The sequence below is a fragment of the Limulus polyphemus genome, unplaced genomic scaffold, assembly GCF_000517525.1.
Source record: "Limulus polyphemus unplaced genomic scaffold, Limulus_polyphemus-2.1.2 Scaffold821, whole genome shotgun sequence".
Taxonomy (NCBI): domain Eukaryota; kingdom Metazoa; phylum Arthropoda; class Merostomata; order Xiphosura; family Limulidae; genus Limulus; species Limulus polyphemus.
In genome coordinates, this window is record NW_013666431.1 from 38,027 (window position 1) to 48,879 (window position 10,853).

A 10,853-nucleotide genomic window follows, 5' to 3' on the forward strand; every position below is an offset into this window, starting at 1 on the left:
AATTGTGAAAAACTACATGCATCACCTTACATTTTGGATAGTTAAACATCATCTGCCACGTATGGCCCAATGCATCGAATGGTCCAAAATTTCCCTGTAAGTCTGCAGCATCCTTAATACAGTTAGCCACCCCAAAAGTCTACAAACTTGTTGTGTATGTGTTGAAAAGGCAAGAGAGATAATGTAAATAGTAACATTTTATAGTTTTCTGCAACCAGTTTAGTGAGCTTCTTCCCATGTAAGATAAAAATAAAAGAAAGCTAAACTAAAACAAAAATAACCCGTCGTTATTAAATAGTCTTCAAAATTTAAACGCAAAACACAAGTTATACGTAAATTTCTAAGAAAAATTACTTTAACAATATCTCAGTGAAGCTGCAAACCCTCTGTCTAACAGTGAAGTACCCAATTTTGTATACTAAAATAAAATACATAAATTAAGCCTTGTACACGTAACCTGGAACCATGTGCATTCGAGCGAAAGGATGGGGAAGCTCTGGGCTATTACACGATTCGCCAACAGAAAAGACAACTATTTATTTCAGGACATTATGAGTGAAATCATAACTATCTTTCCTGCAAGAAAACATGCTTAAAGACAAATTATTGAATCTCAGTCTCATACACAGCTGGAGTAAAGGGAAGTTGAGTTGCTTAATTGAGTGACTCCCTGACGCCAAACTGAACTGAAATAAGACAGATACTTCGAAAAATTTACATAATAACTAATGAGTTTAGCAAAAACATGGCATCATCCTGTATTAAAATCCAATGAGCACTTGCCTTTGTTCTGTTTTGCTTTTGTGATTGAATTGCATTTTTATAATTGTGTGGGTGTTTTTATGTAACTGTGAATCTGTCAATGTCGAGTCCTTTTCCTAAATGATCCCACTTGTAGATTGTAGAAATTGTTATACTCTGTAGTCTGGTATTCGCCAAACCTCCAATTAGCTGGCTTAAATAACTGATCTACGGGAAAACCGTTTTACTGGGAATATCATACTCTTCATGTTTTAAAAATATGCATTGATGTCAACTTGAAATTATTATCAGGGAAAAAGAAAAAAGAATCAGAGTGTAGTTTCGTAAACTTCTATTTTTCAATTTTTTATTTGCTGTGACCAATGCTCACAGATCTTACTGTTGTGTCTTCTATTGTATGCTTGTCGAATATATAATATTGAAAATTATGGAAATAGTTGTGGATATTAAATTCACCAGAGTATTGTCACATGTTTATACTTTGCACTGCAATTGTTTGTAATCCAATTAGCCAGAAAACACAATCACATTATACCCAGTACTAATAGCATTATTTCAGTCACGACTCCCAGGATTAACATACCACATGTCAAGTGTATAGAAATTAAAGTTTTGGATATGCAAACAAATTGTGGCAAGACTCCCTGTTTCAGTAGGAACTGTACGCAAGACTAAAAAAATATATATACAACTGGCACTTTTAATAACACAAGTTGCCGTAGTAGAAGAGCAAAACTCTCCAAAAGGTCATGTTAGGTATCTTATGACATTTTCCATACGAAATAGACGATGGTCAAGTGCAGATAGTTTTCAACGAACTTGTTGTAAATACATGTGTGAATGTTACCTGGCGAACTTAGATTTACATGAAGTGGCCTCAACATAGAAAGCTACTGCTGAGAAGAAGTGACCAAACCAAAAAAGTTGAAATGGGAATTGTACCAAAAACAGTAGACAGAGTAAATGTGGAGATGTGTGCTGTTTACAGATGAACATGAGAGCAAACTATTTGGAAACACAATAGATTACAGTTTGTTTGACACCAGAGAACAGCGTGATATCATAGTCCATGTATAATATCTATAGTGAAACATGGTGGGGGATCATTACTAGTTTGTGGTTGTATCTCAGGCTATGGTTTCAGTGATCCACACAAAATTGGTTGCACTTTGATCACTGACCAGTACAAGCAGGTTCTGATCCACCATTCCATCCCCTCAGGTACACGACTCATCGATCTAGGATTCATATTCCAGCAATACAATGATCCCAAGCAATCAGCAGATGTGGGGATATGACATATTGATGGTAAAAAGGTTGATGGAACACTCACAACCATGTCTTGGCTTGCACAAAGTTCTGATATGAACATTTTTGAGGTGGTTTGAGCTTATGTAGGAACTGAAATGGTCAAAGTGTGGAAAGAAATACAAAACATTTGGAACAATAATCCACAATCGCAGATTGATTAACTGTATGGTAGCATGAAAACAAGATGTTATGTGTAAAGCAAAGGATTCACAAAGAAAACGCCACTGCATTATACAACTTATTTGTATTTTCAGTGATAATGTTTCGTATCATTACTAAATTTCCCATCTTTATGTTTGTTACTACTGTATCATTTTTGTGTTTTTCATAATTATTTCCATTACTGTATATCACAAAATAAAAAATGAAAATTATTTTGGAAGGTAGACGTTACTTCTTCAGGTGGAAATTGGTAATGCTAGAGTAGTGATCTTCGGTCTCATCATGGTTATCTACAGCAAATCGTCATGATATTACATAGAACAGTTTAGGTTAACATCCTCAGTGGTTCAATAGTAAGTTTGAGGGCATATAACGCTAAAAATCGAGTTTTAATACCTGAAGTGGGAAGAGCACAAATGGTCTAATATGCAGCTTTGCTCTTAACAACAAACAAACAAATTTAGATACATATTGTGGTATATGAGTGTTAGATATATACGACTGTTTCGTTTAATTTCACTATGAGAGTTATGATTTAGATAGTTATAAAGTGCAAATGTTAAAGTTAGTATTTTTAGAAGTGATAGTTTATCGCAGGTTTGTTTACGTAACTGTGTACAAATCATACATTGTGTAGTTCAGTAGTTGGTGATTGTTATATTGTTGCGTCATGTTACTAGAACCTTCTAAGTTTTTCTCGTTGTTTCATTGAGTATTGTTAAATCATAACGTCTCGTAGTTTGTAGAAAGTTCTAGGTCTTAGTTGGGCAATATATGTATAGACGATCAAGTAAGTTAGTGAAAATGAAAGTAAAAGTGAAAAAAAGTGAAGTTATACTGCGTATAGTGACGATTTCTAAAGTGAACTTATCACAGGTTGTATAGTAGAATAATTCGTCTTGTCAGTTGTGTTCTAAAGTAACTGAACCAGCCTGTATGGACTTCGACGAAAACAGATGATTATTTTAAGCTTTAGATATTATTGTGGTATTTAACTGTGTCACGAACATTTGTATGTACATTTGACTTGTTATAATATATTATTTTAAAACAAGTGGATTGCGTACTGTTTGTCTATTGTTGAAATTTATCACCAACAAGTCACAGACACCTACTGTAAAGAATTTCGGCCCTATAAAACATGACACTGAATTAGAATATTAGTTATGAATCTAAAGATACAACAAATACAAAGTAGCGTGAATGTATACTTTTTATATAATGTCAAAAATACAGGATTGGTGCTACATGTTATTGGCAGGATAAAAATGAGTGAAAAAAAAAAGAATGTGAAAATGAATTTTAATGAATTACATACGATACAGAATGTAATGTATAGCATTAAACAGTAAACCTAAAGCATAGCTTAGTAGCAGATAAGTAAAGTTAAAATATGATACATTAATTTATAGAATAATGTAATGTGTAACTGCAAAGTAATGTTTAAAGGTAAATCTCCTTTTTCATAGTGCCTGTATCTTTCTAAGTGTTTCCCATATGCTATGTACAAATATATATACTGTTATTTTGTGTGCGCTCGTGCTATCTTTGAAGGGAAAGAACGCGAAATTTAGATTTGATACCGCGCAAGGTAAGTACGTTACATTTTAAATGTTTTATTTGTAAATAGACTAAACGTGATTTATTGTATAGCGTAGCGAGCTGAGGATTGGCATGTTCAAAGTAGACACTACCCGTCGTATTTTCAGATGTGGGCGTATTATAAAAATGACGTCAATCGTGCTGTTTGGTTAAATTAGAAATATAATTGGTGAATGTTTCTGAATGCTTGCCCTCCACTGACAAGCAATTCTATACCACTATCAGGGAGGACCAGTACTGTATTTCCCATTTGGCAAAAATACTCGAAACCAGATCGAAAATTTTCTGGAAATGACGAAACACTGGATGGAAGATCAAGAGGAAGGAAAAATTTAAAAAGAAACCAAGAAGAAAGACAGAGAAATTTAAGAGAGGGATTACTAGAACGGTGCTTAATATTTACAGAACTCTCATCAGTCTGATGGAAGACAAGTTAAAATTGTATATAATGAAGTTGAAAAAGCTATAAAAATGTACAGATCGAAATTCAAAATGCTATAAGGAGTGTGCAGAAGGATTATAATAATAAGATTTAAGAAGTATAAAAAGATAGCATAAGTACAAATAAACAATAATAACAAGATCGAAGAAGTAATAGGAAATGTATTGAAGAATATCAATACAAAAATGAAAATCTTGAAGCTGAATGTACGAATGTGAGGATCAAACCAATCACATTTCTTTTTGCATTCACTCAAGAATTCTCATATAATACAATATTATTTTTGTCATATGGAAGAATAGAATCCATCCATGCTGCTACTACTACTATTGTAAGTCCATCTGTAAGTGCAGGCTCTTCCTGGACTACTCCAACTGCGCTACTACCTCAACAAGTTACGAGTTTTAGCAGGCTAAAACAGCGAACTCGAAAGATCAATAAATTATGATGGAAAGATCCCATTGGAAGCATATCAGTCACACTTTGAAGTAATTTCCAAAGTAAATGATTGAAATAGTGAACATCAAGTTATTTATCTTGCTGCACAATTAAAAGGACTAGTTTGAAAAACATTTAGCAGCTTCCAAACATACAGCCTAACAATTACCTAGCATTAGTGACCATATGATCAAAGAAATTTGGAGTTTCACATCCCAAGAAAGTTTCTAAAGCAAAGTTTAGGAGCAATTTAGTGAGAAAAGATAATATCTTAACAAAACTCGCTGAAGATATGCAAAGACTTGTCCAATTGTTTTATCCAGATGCCCCACGAGAAATGATGGCTTCGTTGGCACATGAAATAGATATTAGTGACCGAGGATATGTGAATTAGGTTCAAGCAAAGTAGGTATGCATCTTTGAAAAAGCTGTTCAATTGTAGATGGAACTTGAATCATTTAAAGTTGTAGATAAGAAATTATGGGCTCGTCAGATCAAGAAGTATAGAAACAGCAACTCACACTGATGGAAATCTAGAAGAACTCAATGAATTAATTAGACAACTGTTTACTTAGAATGGAAGAAGTGACCTGATTGACAGTAAGTGTATCAAGTGCACCTTAAAAGAAAATATTGTCAGGAACTGCACACAAAAGCCTATAGGAAGTAAAAACTTCTAGAAAAAGACAGAAAAAAGGGAAATATGGAAACGTTGGAATTCTTGCCGAAACTATGATGGATCAAAAGATGATAATAAATTAAGGATACATGCTCTTAGAATGAGCCCTGGAACACAAAAAGCTCAAAGGAACACCATAGAACCAACTAAATATCAGAAAACAGGACTTAGCTGAATTTGAGGGGTGAAATTCAACTGAGAATACTTCATCCGCCCCAAATGAAATAAGTTGTTGTTAAACAAAAAATTAAGCAATGGGTAATTTGTGCTGTGCCTATCAAGGGGACTGAAATCAGATGTTTAGGTTATAACCACACATTTACTACTGTGCCATTGGAGGGGGGCAACTGAGATAAGAAGTTTGTTTATTAAAGAAACCAATTGATTTATTGATGGAATTCTTGTAACATGTTGATCGACACTGATTCTGAAACTACAAATTTTCAACATGATATAGTAATGAAAGGTGGGCAGTTGTTTCCAGTAATTAAGAAAGAAGATGGATTGGTGCAAATAATAAGTGGTCATAAAGAAAGAGGAAGTTGTACATCACCTTCACTGTGAGAAATGTTTCTACACAGCATGATGTGTGGGTAACTGACATCAGGGAAAGTGCATATGGGGAATAGACTTTATGTGGAGAGATAGATGTGAGGTTATATTTGCTTCAAATAGTTTCAAGTTTCTGACCAAGATATCCCTGTACCCTATACTAAAATTATATCAGAGGTTTAACATCCAGTGACATCAAAGAAGGCAGCTATTATACAACTAAGAAGTGAAATATTCATATTAGAAATTATTAGGAAAACTTTAGGTCTAATGACTGGAGCATAGTAGAACCAAACACTTCAGTCTGACCTGAGATATTATTGGTTTGAAGGTCTCTTATGGATCTGAAGAATAAGAGTACCACATTAGGGACATAAACACAATAGACCATGATATACAAGTCAATTCTGAGTGGAAAATCACAGAAAGCGAGCTTTTGCAAATAGTACTTCTGAGTTAAAGAATGTTATATATATATACGTATATATAATCATCTTAGAAACAATATGTAATAAGTCTGATGTCAAATTTTCACATAAAACGAGCTTTCCATCTAACTTACATAAACTACATGACCAGAGTTGTGAAAGCCTTACAACTGATCAACACCAGATTACGCGACTGGCTCATAGATTACCAACATACATTTTTCCAATGGCCATCATGAGTTAGGCTTATTACCATTCAATGGTGCTTTTGATGGACCAAAGAAATACTGGATTGATCAAAGAAAGAGTGTGGTGTGCAAATTCACCATATGTTTCCTACTCCCTAGTTGATATATAAAAATTTAAAAATTGCTGTACATATTGAGCAGGTGTTCTTAATATAGAAAATCGGTCAAAGAAACCATTAAGTTCCTCTCACCCTAATTACTCATGGAAATAGGTCATTCAGTATAGAGTATCACATGCTTTTTTGTCGAAAAGATAATTGTAATATAGCACATACTGTATAGAAATCTTTCTGATGGCAAGTCAGGTGATGCCTCAATGATATAATATCCCTTATTATGGCGTGAGAGTGACTGTCATAAGCACAGGTGGTGTCTGTATCCTGAGAAGAATGGCGTTGAGTTCTTCCGTGTAACGCCATGTTTTGTGAATTTAGGACAGATTTTGAGGACTGAAAATTAAACAATTGATAAAAAGTTTCTTTAAGACACATCATATGGATAACTTCCCAATAAAAGTGATAAAATAAATATACCATTGATGTTGTTTGTGAGCGTTGGAAATAAAGATTGTTTCACTGTGTGATACATTGAGTCCAGTCTTTGTTTTAATTCAAGTTCGGAGAAGGTTAAGGGAACTCATTTTTTTCCATAAAACATTTTCTTGTGAACCTCTAGTAATTTTGTGCCTACTACATGATTACTCAAAAAGTAAATTAGTGAATCTGAGGATATCACAGAGCGGATAAGAAGGATAATATTTGTGGCTGTAAATACGCGATTTGTTTTTGGAGATCCTCTGTTTTTCTCTTGATTAGTATATCTATTTGTACTTTTCCAATCTCTTTTGTTATTGGGCTGAGGTTTCGAATTTGAGAAAATGGTATGTTTCGTAAACAAAGGACTCATAACCAGGAGGAAGAGTTAGGTGCTGAGAAGCATCAGTCGTCAAAGAGACTTGTTTGGTCTAGTGAGAGCACTTTCCTTACCACTGGAGTTTTATCAATGCTGCAAAAGTCCATGACAACGTTCTCACTGCGGCTGTAGACCTGGCAAGAAAAACTACTGTAATCTGGCACACCCAGAATGGCCAATCATATTCTCTCCTGAAGCTTAACCTTAGTGCACAGGAGGCACAGATGATTGAAAATAACCACGTTTGTGTGTGTTCTGTTAGGTCCAAGACCAACTGGGGCAGTCTCTATAGGACTCTCAGGCATTTTTGAGTCATAGCAGTTCAACACTGGATCTGGTTGATATCATTCACAATCAACTGAGAAAGACTGGAGATACCAGTGGATGACATCTATTAGCAGGAGCTGTTTCACCAGCAGGTAAGACAGTGGGCATGGACTGTTGAAGATGAAGCAGGGAACCTTGTTGCTAGGGCAGCAACGGGTCACAGAGACGTCTAGGGTCATGCAACGTGAATGGACGAGTTATTGGACCGTTCTGGAAACCAAAGGTACTAATACAACATTTATCTGAGTATAATTCCTTGTGTCAGCTCACTCATCTGCAGCCAATGTTTAGGACACCTTAACTCAGTATAGGCTGATAGTTTGTGGGTTAGAGGTTTATGCAAAAACTACATGTAGCTGTAATAGAGACTCAACAAATATCACCCCAATGTCTAAAGATTTGGCAAAAGACGGCTAGGACCACCTACTGAAGTGTTTCGGGCAGATTACTTCCTGGAATTGCTGGTTTCAGGGACAAGAAATGTGACACCTGATCCTGAGTTTGAATTGTCCAGCCCCTGATGCTATGAAGCAACTCTTATATGTAGTTCTTGGAAAGTTTTGACCAAATGGAGGACTGAGCTGTCCAACAAGCCGAATTAAAGGCTGTAAAGAGGATCGCTTAGAATATTTATACACTTACATGGATGATTTGCACTGGTTGCATAGGAAAGCATACCCTGTACAAAATCTGTAATTCATAAGGAAATTATCGTCGGTAAGTTTATAGAGGAGCTTCCCAATAATATGATGAGGCATTATTAGGGTGTGAAAGATCCTCTCATTCTAAAGTAAGCAGTTTCTGTGGAGACAAGTTTTGAATTTATGACTTCATACATGTTGCAAGAGAGGAAAAGCCTCGAACAGAGGTTCCTACTCCAGTGAATGTCTCATACTGAGCTCGAGCTTCACTAGGGGCAAACCAGCAGCTAACACATCCTGATGTCACAACACAACCTCATTGGTTCCCAGTGAATGGGCAGGGTTTCTTTGATTCTTCTATGATGTTTGTGCCACAGCTGATGCCAATGTTGCCTTTGGCTAGACATCATCCTAGATATGTACAGAGTTAAAATACTTTTAATATATAAACATGGTTGCTAATGTATGACTATTTGACTTAGCTGCATTTTCATTTCATCTCTGAGTTACATTATGCCTATTTTTGTGCAATTCTGTTTATTTTGCTGAGTTCATTATTTATGTTTACCTGAGTTTGTGTTGAGTTACTGTTTGTATCAGTTTAGTAATTCTGTATTTTGTTTAGTTATTTATCAGATGTTTTATTATTGTGTTAGCTATTGGAGTTTTATATGTTTTTTTCTTTTTATCCTGTGTAAATGTCATGACGACTAGTGTGTTTCTTCTAAGGAGCTACAGAGCGATGTTTTACATAGTAATTATGCAGCCATGCTTAGTACAACCACTGGACACCAAATCACATGACATGGTCCCTGCCAGTTACAATCGCAAAATTGAAAGTAATATTTCGAGTAAGAATTCATACACATATTGTGTACACATCCATTGGTAACAACACACTATGGATTACCTCACATATAAAATTGTTTGTCTGTAGTGGCCACATTTATTACAGTTTTTTAGTCTTTTATTGAGTGCTGTAGCAAAAAATCTCAAAGCCTGGGTGTAAGGAAATCTTAGGGTCCCCTCATAAGAAGATATCAATATTCTACTATTTTTCACATTTTTTTTGTTCCAGAAGTAGACCTCGGTCGGCTCACTAAACAATTGATCCTAGAGATATTCGCCCCTTGCACCTCTATTGCTATGGTCCTGCTACTGTCTCTTTTGTTGTTACCACATATCTAGTTTGAACCTCCTCCATAGCCCCAGTGGCACAGCGGTATGTCTGCGGAATTACAACGCTAGAATCCGGGTTTCGATACCCGTGTTGGGCAGAGCACAGATAGCCCATTGTGTAGCTTTGTGCTTAATTACAAACAAACTTCCTCCATAATTCAAAACTTTTTCATGGATTGTTAACAAGAGGTGTGTATCCTGTCTTTATATGTTTTTCAGTGATCAGTTATGGTATCTGTTATGAATTGCACAAAAGTTTGAAATTGTCATGATTCTTGTTTTTAATTGTATTCCAAATTTTACAACTAATAACATTTTGTGTACCACATAACGTTAATTTTAGTTAGTTAGTTTTTTTAATCAAAAATAACTTCTTATAGAAACTCATTAATACCGTAGGACTTGTAATACCATAATGTTTTATTTGCATACTTTTTTATTTTATCGAATTCATTTATCTAATTCTTGTTTTTCGTCTATATGCACAATTTTGTCATTATTTTGTCATTCAGGTATCTTCTCTATAGAGGAGGTGTAACATCTGCAAGTTGTAACCAAATTGCTTTAATTATTTTATGTCGAGTGACAATGTTGGACCCCTTGAGCAAAATGGATTTCCAGTGAAATTTCCTGAAATTTTCTTGAGCAGATGTATATGAAAACCAAGGGTACATTGGCTGGACTGTTAAACTTGGCCATTTAAAGCTGATTTTTAAAGGTTGGGCCTAAGAATATTCTGAAATAAATAATGGGAGCATGTACTTTTAGAAGGAGTCCACATATTACTTTGTACTGAGCAGTTTTATTTTTATGCTCGTAGAATACTCAATGTGGATATTTCACGTAGTAAACAAGAGATTTGTTTACTACGTGAAATTTATATTTTGCTATTGCTGTTGATATTTTTAGCGCAAAGTTATACAATGGGCTATCCACCTCGAGGAATCGAAACTCGGATTTAGCTTTGTTAGAAACACATAGTGAACCAGCATTAATAGATGGGATTATGCAATATTGGTGATATTTTTGTTTAAATCTTTTGCGACTTGTTGTTTATTAGAGGCACTGCAACCAACACATGCATGAATGCACAAGCATTTTGGTGCATACACAGTGTTACGTCTCTGGTCGTTAGTTAATTTTCCGTAAAAATTATTTCCGAAGAAACTT